At 38.8% G+C, this 16,737-nt stretch overlaps 1 protein-coding gene across 1 annotated transcript in view; it reads left to right on the top strand.

Moving 5' to 3' along the window:
- LOC125232731 (fibropellin-1-like) overlaps positions 1–16,737 on the top strand; it is a 557,970-nt gene that overhangs the window by 147,415 nt on the left and 393,818 nt on the right. The window lies entirely within an intron of this gene.

Below are 16,737 nucleotides of genomic sequence, written 5' to 3'. Positions count from 1 at the left end.
ACAAACTGGTAAAGGTGAAAATGCGAAGTTAACGTTTGCTTCTACTCGAGTTCATTTATGTCATACCAAAAAGTGCGAAAAGGCAACGGAAAAGACGTGATGCTTTTGATACGAATGTTGTTGTAGCTTTTAGATAATTTATAAGTAATGTTTGCGCAGCATTTTAGGTTTTGTTTTATTAAATTAGATGTTTCAAATCTGCTGATGCGGAGTCCAAAATAAGTTTGAATCTTCTCGAGTAGGTACGTAACTTTAGTGGATTAGTGTAAGCAGTATTTATTGTGCTTAATTCATTCCAAACCTAACGGTGCTCCCACACTGCATGTTATAAGTATAAATATTATATAAGAGCCCAGTGTGAGAGCACCATCAAATAATAATAATAATATATAATAAGCAGAAAGTCTATGCATGGGCAAGCCGTATTCGCCGCTACAGAAAGCGTGTGGACCGATTCCAGCAGAATCGTCTTTTTCAAAGCGACCAAAGGAAAGTATACCGAGGGTGGGAGGAAACCGACCCTCGTGTGTCCGACGTGCGGCTACCGGATGCTACTGCCATGTCTGATTTCTGGCGTAGCATCTGGTCGGTGCCCGTTGAGCACACGGAGGGCGAGTGGATGACCGTTGTCGAACGTGAGTGCGAGAACATCGAGCCTATGGGGGCTATCACCATCAGCCCCGACGACGTAAGTTGTGCTACCCGTACGGCCCAGAACTGGAAAAGTCCTGGACCGGACGGATTGCACAACTTCTGGCTAAAATGGTTTCGATGCTCGCACTCGCGTTTGGCAACGCAATTTCAACAAGCCCTCGATCTTGGTTCTCTCCCACCTTCCCTAACAACTGGTGTTACTTTCCTGCTCTATAAGTCCGGCAGTACCACGGAAGCAAAAAACTACAGACCCATTACGTGCTTGCCTACACTTTACAAGCTCCTTACATCCATTTTGAGAGCAAAAATTAACGCGCATATTGTCGCTAACAACATTCTGGCTCCCGCTCAAAATGGATGTAGGGTTGGGTCCCGTGGTACTAAAGAGCTCCTCCTCATAGACATGACCATCTGCCAACAAGTTCGGCGGAACAGGGGAGCCATCTCGGCCGCTTGGATTGACTATAAGAAGGCCTATGATTCGGTGCCTCATTCATGGCTGAGAAGGGTATTGGAGCTGTATAAACTTGATGCATTAATATCCCTCCTGGCTGCATGTATGAGGCAGTGGACCACAGTCCTTCGTCAACCAGGAGGCAGGGATGACCCCCCTGGCCCGCAGGACTTCATAAAGATTGAGCGAGGAATATTCCAGGGTGACAGTTTGAGTCCATTATGGTTCTGCCTAGCTCTGAATCCCCTCAGCACGCTCCTGAAGGATTCTGGGCTAGGTTGCCGGCTTCGGAGAGAGGGTGAAGTCATCTCTCACCTTCTGTACATGGACGATCTCAAACTATTTGCACCGAACACCCAAGACCTGATGGTGCTATTGAAAACCACAGAAGTTTTCAGTACCGCCATCAGAATGGAGTTTGGTGTCGATAAGTATGCGGTTATGCATGTACAGCGGGGGGAGGTTGTAAATTCAGAAAATTTACAACTTTCTGAGACGATGTCGTTCAGATCTATCTCTGAATCAGAAACCTATAAGTACCTTGGTATGTCACAGTCGTTGGGTATTGAGGATGTTGGCATTAGACGGTCGGTGAAGGAGCGCTTCTTCAGTCGGCTCACAAAAGTCCTTAACAGTCTTTTTTCAGGAGGCAACAAAGTGCGCGCCTTTAACGCCTGGGTAATGCCTCTACTCACATACTCCTTTGGCATACTACGGTGGACCCAGACTGAGCTGGACGCCCTGGATCGGAGGGTCCGTTCACTGCTTACCACACATCGTATGTTACACCCGCGCTCGTCTGTTATGAGATTGTACATCCCACGGAAGTGCGGAGGTCGAGGCTTCCTAAACGCCAAAGATCTCCACAACCGTGAGGTGTACAATCTCAGGAATTACTTCCTTAACAACGAGTGTGGGATGCATCGTGATGTGGTGGCAGTTGACGGAAACCTCACGCCGCTCTCCTTGGCGAAAGAGAACTGGCGCAAACCTGTGGTACTAAGTACTGCGGACCGCAAGGCGGTATGGGAGAGCAAGCAGCTACACGGGCGGTTCTACAAGGCCCTTACGGGACCCGATGTAGACCTGCTCGCATCGGTGAACTGGTTACGATTCGGGGACCTCTTCGGAGAAACCGAGGGTTTTGCCTGTGCAATTGCGGACGAAGTCATGATGACGAACAACTACCGGAAATATATCCTGAAGGACGGTACGGTCGACATTTGTCGGGCATGCCGCCGTCCCGGAGAGTCACTCAGGCATATTATTTCCGGTTGTTCTCATCTTGCTAACGGCGAGTACCTGCACAGACATAATCTCGTAGCCAGGATTATTCACCAGCAACTTGCTCTTCAATACGGCCTTGTGGACCGCGAAGTACCGTACTACAAGTACTTGCCTGCGCCAGTTCTTGACAATGGTCGTGCCACGCTCTATTGGGATCGATCTATTATCACTGACAGGACTATTGTAGCCAATAAGCCTGACATTGTGATAATAGATCGACCGCAACGCCGGGCCGTGCTCGTTGACATCACCATCCCCCATGATGAGAATCTCGTGAAAGCCGAGGAGGACAAGTCCAGTAAGTACCTAGACTTGGCTCACGAGATAACCGCCATGTGGGATGTTGATTCAACGATCATTGTTCCGATAGTCGTTTCAGCGAACGGTCTCATAGCGAAGAGTCTCGACCAACATCTTAAGAGACTCTCGCTAGGTGGCTGGATCAAGGGCCAGATGCAGAAGGCGGTGATCTTGGACACGGCGCGGATAGTCCGACGGTTCCTCTCTCTGCAGCCCTAACCACCGGCAGCTTGGGCCCTGCCCCGCTGCTGGCGGCACCCTAGGTTAAGTTTTTTATAATGTGTTTATATGTTTTTTATATTGTTTTGTATGTGTTTTTGTATTTTACTTTTATATTCATATTATAAAAAGCTTAACCTAAGAAGCAAAATAAATAAAGGAAATATATAATAATAAATATTGGGGACACCTTACACAGATCAACTTAGCCCCAAACTAAGCAAAGCTTGTACTATGGGTGCTAAGCGACGATATACAATTATACATACTTAAATAGATAAATACATACTTTTATACATAGAAAACATCCATGACTCAGGAACAAACATCTGTGCTCATCATACAAAATAAATGCCCTTACCGGGATTCGAACGATATTCGATTATTTAATTCTATCTATCTGTCTATAGCAGCCTTTACAGCGCCCGTCTTCGGACATAGCCTCCTCTCCATTTCTCCATGCCTGTCGGTCCATTGCCAATATTGCCATCTGCAACCAGTTCTCGCCAGCTTGTTGGCAGGTGTCATATTTCCATCTCAGGGGTGGTTTGCCATGACTGAAATAAAAAAATAAATGGGTGCGTATACATATATTATGTAAGCATTGATATCAGGCTGATTGTGTTTATACTGCGCTATGTCGCTTAAATAATTCTAGCTCCACTCGGCAAATACAATTCGTTACACAGAGTACAGTAATTAATTCTGATTCTGATTTTCAACAGGAAATAAGCGTAAGCAATTTGTCGGGGAGAGTAATTCGTAAATTTTTCACGAGGCTTCCGTGGATTAAGGGTGACGTCGTTGCTAAGCTTTTTTGTTTTGATATTTTGTAAAAAAAAGCTAAGATTAGGAGGATAAACAAATATGACTTTAGAAGTTTAGACTTTACTGTAATTTGTGTGATGATACTTTATGAATTTATTTATTTTCGCTAGGGGTAGCAGCGAATTGGATAAAATAATAAGGCTATACTTCCCACGGTTGGGCAAACCCCTTTCTCTTGCTTACAAAAGGTGATGCACTGTTGACTAGACTACAGCAAAATTAAAATAGTATAATTGAGTTACTTGATCTTATTTTTCATAATTTAACTGAAATAACGAGGCTCATTAAGTTTCAAAGGATACAAATAAGGTTAATCCATAAGGCTCTATAGTCTAAATCGAACAACTTTTATATAAGTAGACATCTATTTATACATTGAACATGATAAATGTACAATTGTACATGATGTATCCAGAAATCAATATTTTTATCTTTTTACGAACCAATTTTTAAGATGAAAACCAGCAGATGTTTTTGTTGTTATTATAAACCTCAAAGGCGATACTTATATGATATCGTTCAATATATAATAATTCATATAGTAATAAAGAAGAAACCTCGTATTGGACGTATGTTGTATTTACCTTGATATTATTAAGCTTTTTTTTTTTTAATACTACGTCGGTGGCAAACAAGCATACGGTCCGCCTGATGGAAAGCGGTCACCGTAACCTATGGACGCCTGCAACTCAAAGAGTGTCACATGCGCGTTGCCACCCCATCAGAAACTTGTACATTCCCTCAAGCTACCTTTCATTCATTCAAGCTACCTTTTTTATTTATCAAACGATGTTAATGGGTACTACGGCAAACTTCAAAAGCTTTTGTGAGCAGGGCAAAGCTGCCATGTCACACCTATCTACTGTAACTCAAAAAACATAGTTGAAATGAAATGAAATAATGAAATATTTATTTTTCCCCTCACTAGCTCGGAAATAGGGCTTCCAATACCGGGATCCCGGTATCTCGGGATCCCGGGATCCCGCCTTTTTTTGGGCCCATTTCAATACCGGTATTTAATTTAGCAATACCGGGATCCCGGTATTTTTAAAAACTAACAAATTATGCCAAATTAACGTAAATTACTCATCAAAAACGTAAAATTTCTGCATCATGATGGTCACTACACGCGTAAATCTTGCTTGTTGCTCTCTTTTCTCGATTTGACACATTCTCTGTTTGGTGTTTTTGCAAGATTTGTATGAAAATGATAGTTTTTTCGATGATTACCCAGATAAAGAATTAAAGTTACGCGTCAAAAGCATTCATTGAGGAGGGTCTGCCGCGAACAGTTTTTGACACATTTGTCGCACTTGTGACTTCGCACGTAAGTGTGACAGAAAAGCAACACGTCAAACGTAGTTGTAATAGGCCATAGATCCTCTGTAAACAAATCGCCTTGATGCATCTATATTGGTTAATGCAAACGAACTAACGTATACCGTAGCTACTCTATTTTCACTGTTGTACGTGTGCGTTAGTGTGTTGAACTCTAGCTGAAAACTTTGCCGTAACATTCCCGATAGTAACGAAATAGGGAACTCACTACTCAACTATCAAAATGAGGAAAATTACTTTTCTTATACGTAAATGAAGTGTTCCTATTCCGCGAAGTAATCTTTTTGATTTTGATTATCATGGATTTCCGCAAAGTAATGTGTGATTCCATAGATTATTTCTTAATGTGATTTTTAATAATCTATGTCGGACAATTTAGCTTTTTTTTTATAAATGGGCTTACTCTTGGCCACAGACTAGCCAAAGCAGAGTCAAAGACGTGGCCTACGATTCAATTCAATTCAATTCAAAATATCTTTATTCATGTAGGCCTAGTTACAAGCTCTTATGAATAGTTCATTACATATATATTATGATCTTAATCTAACCTAATTATCAGAGCAATTTATTGTTGTAAATTATTGTTCATAATAATATTGAGTCTATAATATACAATTTCATATAAAAATAATCGTTAAACAAAAAATATATAATTAGGTATATGTATATATAAAAATACATGTCTAGAATATTTCTAGGAAAAATCCAATGTCCAAAAAAATACAATATTAATTTCATCAACAATAATAATAATAATAAACGTAAAAATAAGAAACCATTTCGAATAACAATTAATCCCACGTTGTTTTATCATTCATGTAGTCTTGTGTTGTATAATAAGCTTTGGAAATGAGTACACGCTTTACATGATTCTTAAATTTATTAATTGACAAGTCAGTAATATGATTCGGAAGTTTATTATAAAATCGAACACAATTACCCATGAATGATTTTTTAATTTTACAGAGCCGTGTGAAGGGCACCGCGAGTTTATGTTTATTTCTAGTATTTATATTATGTACATCACAGTTTTTCTTAAAATTACAAATGTTTTTATGTACATACATAATATTCTCATAAATATATCGATGGAGTGAGCTCGCCCAGAAGATGCCTGTTCACTCTTGATTTGAAGGTTGCCGGGTTATATGAGCTCGGAAATATAGCCGCCGGCAAGGAATTCCACTCCTTGGCAGTGCGCATAAGAAAAGAAGAAGCAAAGCGCTTCGTGCGGATTCTTGGCTAATTATTGAATGATTTGGTGGATTTATTTTATTAGTGCTTTAGCGCCTCTAGCGCCACGAAAAACAAAAATACCACTAAATTGTACCATAGATATTGATTACAATGTGTTTAAAAAAATCATCTCATGTTCTAATTTCAAAAGTCAATGATGAAACTATAGACTGTGTGTAATCGAGAAATGCTCTTAATGCTTATTATTTAATAAAGTGATACTGATATTATAGTTAAATCTACAGTACAATTATACCATGAACACCGACTATAAAATGTAACACTGCATGAATGAGACACAGCTTCCTAGTATCATAGCCATATTAAAGAAGAGGCGACTGAGGTGGCTCGGGCATGTGTATCGAATGGAGCGGACTCGTTTGCCGCGTCAAATCCTGCTGGAAGAGGTTGCAGATGCAAAGAGACCGGTCGGACGGCCAATGCTGCGCTTTAAAGATTGCGTGAAGCGTGACATAGTCACATTTGATATTCCATGCAACCAGTGGCAACGACTGGCCGAGAACCGACCCACGTGGCGCCGTGTTATCCATGACGGTCAATCCAAGCACGCCAATGCCTGGTTTTTCTCCTTGAATGATAAACGCATGAGGCGTCACGAGCAGGCCTCTAACCCCCGCCCATCTGGGGGAGCATACACCTGCCGTGTGTGCGGACGAGGGATCCTCTCTTGAATTGGGCTATACGGCCACGAATCGCAAGGATGCTGCTTGAATCGTCTGTTATAGATGCAAAGGCCTGTTATTATTAAAATGTAAAAGGTTCTATTCCGCACGAGCTTAAAGAGAACGATTTGGCAAAAAACATGGTTTGCTATGGCCGCATCTTCTTGCAAAATGTCCGATCTGGAGGCGATATCTAACTTACAGAATCACCTGAGTACAGATCTGGCGCTCTTTCCCGCTTGATTTTATACTGCGTCCTCAGTCCCACTCACAACAAAAATAAAGAGCACAGGGCGTAGCCGTTTGAACTATGTAGGTATACTTAAAAACAATAAAAGTTGAGCCGACTTGGCCACATAAGTTTGAAAAACCGTTTTGGGTCAAAATCGAAACTTTTTAAGTTGGAAATGTAATCGATTTGACCCATTTGTAAGAATTGTAAGTCGGATTAGCAAGATTCTGCTGTAGTATAATACGCATGAAAATTAACAAACGAGATTTTGAATAAAATTTGTTATTTTAAGCAAATTACTTGGTTTTTATATTTTCCTGATTTCAATACCGGGATCCCGGGATCCCGGTATTGAAATCGCCAATACCGGAATGAATACCGGTATTGGAGAATGTCCGGTATTTGGAAGCCCTACTCGGAAACACGTGTTTTGTCCTTTAATACCAGCGGGTAAAAACGCATTTTATCCACTAGTGGGTAAAGTAATTTGACCTTGAATAAAGTCAAATTAATTGCTTTAAAATTGATAAAAGTAGGTGAATCTAGTAATAAAGATGATTTACCACCTGTGGAACTACTGGAAGCAGTGATAAACGCATTTTTTGCGTTGTAGGTAGTTTCCTCGCTATAGTGAGGGGAAAAGTTTTGTGTTACACTCGGGAGCAAATGTATTTTACTTCTCGTGTGTTAAAAAACTCGCAAGTTCAGCATTCTATTCTCGAACCACTCGCTTCGCTCGTGGTTCAACTGTAGAATCCTTTCACTTGCTCGTTTTTCAATTCCACACTCGGCGTTAAAATACAACTTTGCCCCCTTGTATAACAAATAACTATTTCCAAGTAGGCATATTACAATGCGCATAATATATGAACGTCAAATAAAGCTACGCCGGCTCTAAACCTACGCCTCAGCCTCGAGAAGATTTCAGTCTCCCCTCAGTTGGAGGGGAGTATCCACTGTGGGACCGGCAAGAAACTCGGCGGGCCACTTTTCAAAACATTACATCTTATAATTAACATGCATTAAAAAACGAGATAAGATTTAACATGCAAAAGTATTCATCAAAAAAAAAACAGACTATAGGTAGTCTATGGAAATTAATTTCAATAAATTATACAAAGTACAAAGCTACTATGATTAATAAGAGATGTTAGAGATGTACGAGTTCTAAGTGTCAAAGTACGCCTAAAAAAAAGTTTTGAGAAAAATCGGTTTAAAGTGTTTGTGGTAATTCGATCTGCATTTAAGTAGCGTCTATTCAAAAGGACTTATTTCTATACGTCAACAGAGGTTATTTTTATCTATGTCTTCCTAGAGAAATAACCCTTGTTGATTTATAGAAATAAGTCCCTTTGAAAAGACACTCCTCATTTAATACTGGTATGGAAAAATAAAGAAAAAACTACATGGTTACATTGTAGTAAGTGTAATGCTGCTATACATATTAAGTGAGCACTCTGCGCCTAATTATTTGTCTAAGGCATCAGTGACCCTTCGAGAATTCGGTAATCGTCAGGGCAAACGCCGTGAACGGCTCAGGGTATACGTAACTAAATGCACAAACGCTTACGATAATATTTTCATCGTAGCTAGCTATCCTTATCACGCTTCCGTATTGGCGTGACAGAGCCAGACTGCGTTTCGATCGGCGTCTAGCGTCAACGATTGTCATTCAGCTAGGCCGCCAGCATTCGATCCAACCGTTCCCGGAATAATTGAGCCCAACGCGTCAGTGGCTTTTCGGGTGTTTGGCCGGGCAATGGGGCGTCTCCGCGTGTTTTTTCCTAACGCACTGGCGTAAATATAAATAACCTAATAGCCGTTTTATCACAGTATACATAATTGTACAAGTACAAAAGGCTCACTGCTTTGATGTTCACACAATGGCGCCTTTCATGATTCTTACCCATATATTTACAAGCGGACCGTATCCCGAGCAGCCGACATTGAGTCGTAATAGAACCACAGAATATAAATAATAGTACAAATACAGAACGCTTTCTGGTTTGATGTTCCCGAAATGCCGCCTTTTTAAATGCCTACAAAATTCTTACAAAGAAATGAGCCGCACGTGCGTGGCGACCGGCTATAGGGTTATATAATTATGTATTAAAACGAATTAATACTCAGATAAAATGTTATACTATTATATTCAAATCTTGGGTACTTTTAAAGTATATGTACAATATTTATATATTTTTGTTTAAGTTCCAACATCACAAGCCTTATTCAACTTTTCCGGGGGACTTAATCAATTGTAGATCTGTGCAAGAATTATCTATGGTATTTATTTTATTAGACATCGCTTATGAACCTAAAAACACCTCGCGACATAAAGTAACATTAGAAAGTGCGAATGTGCGTTCCGTGAGAACGCGCGCCACCCCTGAGTAGGCCGCGAACTCGCGGCCGCCTGCATATACTTGTAGCTCGGCGATAAAATCGCGGAGTGAGCCGCCCCTGATAGAACTCGGCGCGAAGGGACACTGTATGGGCCACTGTATAGGTACTTGTAGGCCTTGTAGCTCGAAAGAATCACGGAGTGAGCCGCCCTTGGTTTTTTTAATATGATTTGAAAATATATACCTAGGCTTACGAAAGTGCTGAATGTAGGAATAAGGTTTTTATTTATAATTATTATGATAATACCCGCAAACATATCCGAAGTAGATGTTTCAAATTTCGCGGGACAAAGACAAAATGAGCATAAAAACAAAATACATTTTATTTAGATTATTAGTAGTCGTAACAAAAGCGCTGGTGGCCTAGCGGTAAGAGCGTGCGACTTTCGATCCGGAGGTTGCGGGTTCGAACCCCGGCTCGTACCAATGGGTTTTTCGGAACATATGTGCGAAATGTCATTTGATATTTGCCAGTCGCTTTTCGGTGAAGGAAAACATCGTGAGGAAACCGGACTAACTCCAATAAGGCCTAGTTACCCTTCGGGTTTGGAAGGTCAGATGGCAGTCGCTTTCGTAAAAATAGTGCCTACGCCAAATCTTGGAATTAGTTGTCAGAGCGAACCCCATGCTCCCATGAGCCGAGGAAAATGCGTGGGATAACACAAGGAGGATGATGATTAGTAGTCGTAACAAAATTCCATTCCAATACAACCGGCAGATAGATAAATATCTCTTGAGACATTTAAAGTTTACATTTTTATGAGAAGCGTACAGCCAGCATCAAAAGTTGAGGTTCGCATTTAATTACATGACAAAAGGAAAAAGGAAGGAGGAAGGAAGTATACGTATGTAAAACAGTTGCAACATGTACCTACTCTTCAACATCAAACTTTTTAAGAGTTTTGAATGATTCACGGTTATTTTCATTAGACTTATATTGACAATTAAATTTTTAACCGACTTCAAAAAAGGAGGAGGTTCTCAATTCGACTGAATGTTTTTTTTTTTTTTATTATTTTTTTGTATGTATGTTACTCGATATCTCCGAGAATCGTGGACCGAATTTCAAAATTTTTTTTTTGATCGAACCGGTATAACCCCGAGATGGTCCCATTGGCACCAAGTCAGGGTCTGATGATGGGATCCTGGAGAAATCGAGGGAACTCTTCAAATGTTATAGGCACATGTAATGTTTTTAGTCTATTTTTCAAAGGTACACCAGTATATACGTCTGATGGTAATAATTTTATGTGGCTGAGCTGATGATGGAAGGTCAACTCCTCAATGGTTAGGAGTTTAAGGATAATTCTTTCACTACTGTACATGTATTCGGACTGATACATATAATATCACTAGGAACCACTAAAAATCAACTGAGCTGATGATGGAAGGTCAACTCATCAATGGTTAGGAGTTAAAGGATAATTCTTTCACTACTGTACATGTATTCGGACTGATACATATAATATCACTAGGAACCACTAAAAATCAACAAATAAATAAACTTTTTAACAAAAAATAAAACCGCCTTCAAAAATAAGCGCGTTACAAAACACGGAGAAACTAAAAAGCCAAAAATAATAAACCTTTCAATTCAGATTTCTTATCGTATTGCAATAAGCTAAACATCCAAATTATAAACAAATCAATTATTTTTGGAGTCGGTACCAGCCTGTGTATGGTTGGGTGGGGCAAACAGGCAATAGCAAGGCGACGAACAGGTCTGGTACCGACTACAAAAATAATTGATTTGTTTATAATTTGGATGTTTAGCTTATTGCAATACGATAAGAAATCTGAATTGAAAGGTTTATTATTTTTGGCTTTTTAGTTTCTCCGTGTTTTGTAACGCGCTTATTTTTGAAGGCGGTTTTATTTTTTGTTAAAAAGTTTATTTTATTATTAAAGGTAATCACGGTCTATATCCCGGTCAATATAAGTCTAATCAAACTTTTTTGTATGGGTTAGTACATATATATACATAAAGTTTGAATAATCAAACCAATAAATGAGCTTATGTTGGTAATTTCACAAGAGGCAATATTTTACGCGCGAGCTGAAAACGGCAAATATGAAAATATTCTCTTCATTCATTATATACTCAAATATATTTAATCTACTTTTGCAGGGGATCCCAGTTTAGTATCGATGACTCGATTCTAGGAAATAATTAGATTTTTATGAAAACTTATGGTTGTTCCATTTTCCTTCCGACGTCATCCTCTGACTGGATTTAAATTCTTTCTTTGGTATTCCTAAAGCCAACTTCTTCAATGAAGGCTTCTGTTTACACAATCCGTAAGAACCTCAAGAAAGGCTCGAGAGAACGCTGAAACTTGCAGTTCGGAACAAGTTCCGAGGGTGTCGGGTTATTTACAATGAGCCAAGTTGATTATAAATGTAGTTTGTCTATCGCGTTGTTTGAAGTAGCTATTTGTTTTAATTACTAATTTTCTGTACATACATTGCTATACATACAATAATATATTTTGGCCTGTTGTCATAGATTATTTAAGTTTACGTCCAAAACTAAATAAAATATGGCCCATAATTGTAATTTTACCGTGTTCTTTTGTAACTAGGGATGATAAAATTGAATTGTATAACACGGAAACTATGACTGAATGTTGTAAACTCATTAATTAATAGCATATGAGTAATATATTTAAGTAAGTATTTAGGTTAAATGATAAATTCTAATAAGATAAATATTAAATACAAGTTGTTTTATTATCACATTCGTTTCTCTCCCCTATATGAGGCGATAAAAGCCGGTTACGACAATTATCAGGAAGCGGTAAGACCTTACCTATTTCCCTGAAGTAATATAAATTGGCGGGCAGAGATGTCACCTACTTATAAGATTATTTTGATGTTATGTTTTAATTTATGTTGATTATATATTATAACAACTTTTAATTTAAATAAACGATTAACAATTATCACTGACTACACATATTTAGAGTAGTCTCAAAAGTAGAAATAAAATGAAAGTATCATCATCATACTTGTTGCGTTATCCCGGCATTTGCCACGGCTCATGGGAGCCTGGGGTCCGCTTTGGTAACTACTCCCAAGATTTGGCATAGGCACTAAGTTTTACGAAAGCGAATGCCATCAGATCTTCCAACCCGAAAGGTAACTAAGGCCTTATTGGAATTAGTCCGGTTTCCTCACCACATTTTCCTTCACCGAAAAGCGACTGGAAAATATCAAATGACATTTCGCACATAAGTTTCGAAAAACTTATTAGTTTGAACCGGGGTTTGAACCCGCGACCTCAATAATGAAATAAAAGTAAGTATCATAAACTGTAATTTAGATAAACGTAATATTACTTAAAATTCATGTCCAAACTCCAAATATGAGGTGAACGGTATTTAAGCACTTAAATAATTCAATTCATGTACTTATATTCTGCTGTATATCTATGGACTATTTTAACTATTGCAGTGTTCGTTTACTAAAACCAGAATGTTAACTATTTGCGTGTATCGCATACCGATACAACACGCACTTCAACCGAAAAGTAATAACACAAACGGGCTAACATAAGCTGTGCTCACCTTTTCATGAATTTCATTCAAAACCGCCGATATTTACGATGCAATCGAAAAAAAGCATCCGGCGTGAGCAAAAAGCCAAAGGGAAAAACCAATTTAGCTTTGCATACGGCTCCCGTGTGGAGTTGTGGACGTATCGTGAGGGAATTTATAATATCACTGAATTTGTTCGAACGGAACCAATTGCTTAAATCCTCGTACCTGTAATATTTGCTTTATTTTTTTGACGTGATATTCACTATTCATTCAGTTTCGGTGAGAGTCAGTTGAACACCAAAAAATATAAAGTTACACGACTGTAAACAGAGAAAAAGGTTTTTTAGCAAACAAATAATATCGGTCAGTTATACAAACTGACCTACAGCTGTGTGCAAAATAATAGCAGTCAATAAGAAAATAAAAACTAAGGGAAAACAATAAAGTACCTACTCAAGTAAAACAATAATAAAGGAAATTCCAAATTAATGAGGAGGCACACTGAAATTTTATCCCGCCAGGCGGCGCTTGTGCAAGTGTCTAGGCATGTCACTGTCATTCATATGTGTGAGAGAGAGAAAACATATCATCTTCTCGCTCTCACGTATGCCATAGGGTGGCGCCATCTGTCATAACCTTTGAGTGTGCCTCCTCATTGATTTTAAATTATTGTTTTCCCTTAGCATAGTTTTAATTTTCTTATTTTGCTATTATTTTGCACACAGCTGTAAGTATCATTTCTTAACCCCTCGTATGCGGCCTGTCAATTTTGATCATTGAAATAGTGACCCAAATTCCCACGCACGGATCCGTGTCTAAACATACGAGGGGTTAAATGTTAAGAAACAGCTGAAGTATTCTAATTCTAAAGAGAAGCTGTCACTTATATGAACATTCCATGAGTGCAAAAGAGACTGACCAAATCAGAAATCGCGACCATATTTGACTTCGATAGCGGCTGCCAGCGGCCATCTCAATTTAAGTTATCGGATTAATCAGACTTTTCGGTACAAAACGATGTATTTAGAGGATACAGTGGGTGATTTCCATTTCGATTAAAACGTTAGTAATGCAAATTTACATAATCAGTATATATAATAGAACAACGAACGGAGTGGAGCAAATGCATTGTGGAGGATCGCAAAATTTGTGATGAGTCAAGGTTTGCTGCACTCGCTGATAAGAGACGGAAGCGACGTCAAGGTGTTTCAGCGCCGATTTCCGCAAACTTCTCTTGTCAGTTCTGCGGTAGACTATTTCGGTCTCGCATCGGTCTATAGCTATCCATGCCGTAATCGGCAACGGCGACCCTAGCTACTTACGTTACGAGCGTGTGCTCGGATATGGCTTGCAAAGCCGAACTTGGTCTTGAAAATTCTGTCGCACGTGGGGCAGTAAAGTTGACCAGAACCATTGTAGGTGTAATTATAGGAGGGTTTCGGCCGAGATTTCCGTATCTGACGCTTCGTATCAAGCTCAATGAGACGGGCGTCTTCAAAGTCTTTGACGCTGCTTTTGATACGAGAGCGCCATTCTAATACGTCATCAGAAAAGGTGCTTCTCGAATATTACACCATAAATCGTCTGCAATAGGCGTTAAAACCAATGAGATGTATAATTTATTAATTTCCGATTTCTCAATTATACTTGAAATTGTTCCTTTTCGTCGCACGTGTGATATTAAACATTTGACAGTTCTTTGACACCCTATTCCTATGGTTATATGTACATTCGACTACAAAGAGGTGTATCCAATTTTTCATCTTATTGCATTCTAATAAGATGAAAAAAATGGATACATCTCTTTGTAGTCGACTGTTCATATTTTAATTTATTTAAGAAATACATTGTTGTAAATATTTTACATTCACTTATCTTATACTTTATTGTCTATTAATTAAATATTTGATCAATATTGATGACCGGTCTGGCGCAGTCGGTAGTGACCCTGCCTGCTACGCCGCGGTCCCGGGTTCGAATCCCGGTAAGGGCATTTATTTGTGTGATGAGCACAGATATTTGTTCCTGAGTCATGGATGTTTTATATGTATATAAGTATTTATATATTATATATATCGTTGTCTGAGTACCCACAACACAAGCCTTCTTAAGCATACCGTGGGCCTCAGTCAATATGTGTAAGAATGTCCTATAATATTTATTTATTTATTTATTTATTTATTTATTTATTTATTTATTTATTTATTTATTATATAACCCTTGTTCGCCCACCAGCCTGTTTGTGAATGAAAGCACATTACAACTCAAAGTCATCCATTGCTATGATGTATCTTATTGAGTAGCACAACCGCCGGATATCGGTTCCAACCTTTCAAACGGTTGCCCTACGGCCCGTTCACAATAGTTAACTCAAATTCATTTACCCACAGGAAACCGCGGGCGACTGGACCGCGTTGTTCAATTACCACTCATGTTTACATAATACCTAAATCCTACATCCCTGGGTCTCTAGCCAAACGTGGCATCTTTGACGCTCAGTAGCGAACAATACGCAATTGATTCCAACGCGATAATACAGAAGAGCGATAGAGAGTGATAAGTACGATACCTTAAGGAGTGTCAAAGGTGCACTTGGCTAGAGAGCCTGGGCCCCTCAAGCTCTCGTATCCCTCAATTGTCGTGCGAATCCGATCCCGCATTTTACGACCCCGGGAACTTCTCGGCAATTACTGCCCCGGAAATTAAACAAAGGCTTGACCGCGGCAAAGGCAGTTTTATTATACAGAACGTAGCTCTCCGCAAGGCGGGGTTAATTGAATGGGATAGTGTATGGAGATTTTTCGATGCTGATTGTTTCGAGCGACCGAATTTAGGAGGAAATATTCGAGTTGAAATTTTAGTGCCATTTTGAGATTAAAAGTAAATTGTGATTTTAGAAGTTGTTTGAAGTGTTTTGTGTTCACAAAATCGAATTTTGCTACAGGTTATTTACGTTACTTAACGTAATGTGGCAGTTTAAAACTAGTAATGTTGTTATAAATTACATTTCCTTTTGCGGATAAAGGCATTTAAAACTTTTCTGACTCTATAGTCAGTTGATATAGAGTCAGTTGATATATCAAGATACCAGCTAAAAACGACATATATGAATGTAAATGCAACTGTGGCATTTTCAATTTGTGGCTTCCAGTAGTTAAGTATAAACGAGTGTATGATACCAATATGAAATACATTACAAATAATATAATTATATTACGAGTATATAACATTGTATTTAGTTGGATGTTAAATAATAGTGCGTGAATAAAATAAGTTTCTCCATTGGACACGAGTAAGTTGGTATTCTTTTGTTTAGAACTCTTAATGATATTATTACGTTATGAGTTCAAACATTGTACTTATCCGTTTTATAGATATTTTAGAATAAACAAAACATGCAAAAATCAAACAAAATCATCAAAATCTGTAACAATGTTTTAAGTTTTCGTCTGTAACAATATAATATACATATAAAAAAAATTACGTCAATATCCAGTGAGCAAAAAACGTTTGTGTGAAAAACCGGTTTCGACTTAACAATAACGTTTAGTTCAAGTCGATTTTC

Source organism: Leguminivora glycinivorella, chromosome 13 (assembly GCF_023078275.1).
Source record: "Leguminivora glycinivorella isolate SPB_JAAS2020 chromosome 13, LegGlyc_1.1, whole genome shotgun sequence".
NCBI classification, from domain to species: domain Eukaryota; kingdom Metazoa; phylum Arthropoda; class Insecta; order Lepidoptera; family Tortricidae; genus Leguminivora; species Leguminivora glycinivorella.
Note: the sequence above shows the minus strand (reverse complement) of the source record. Positions and strands in the feature narration are given on the sequence as shown.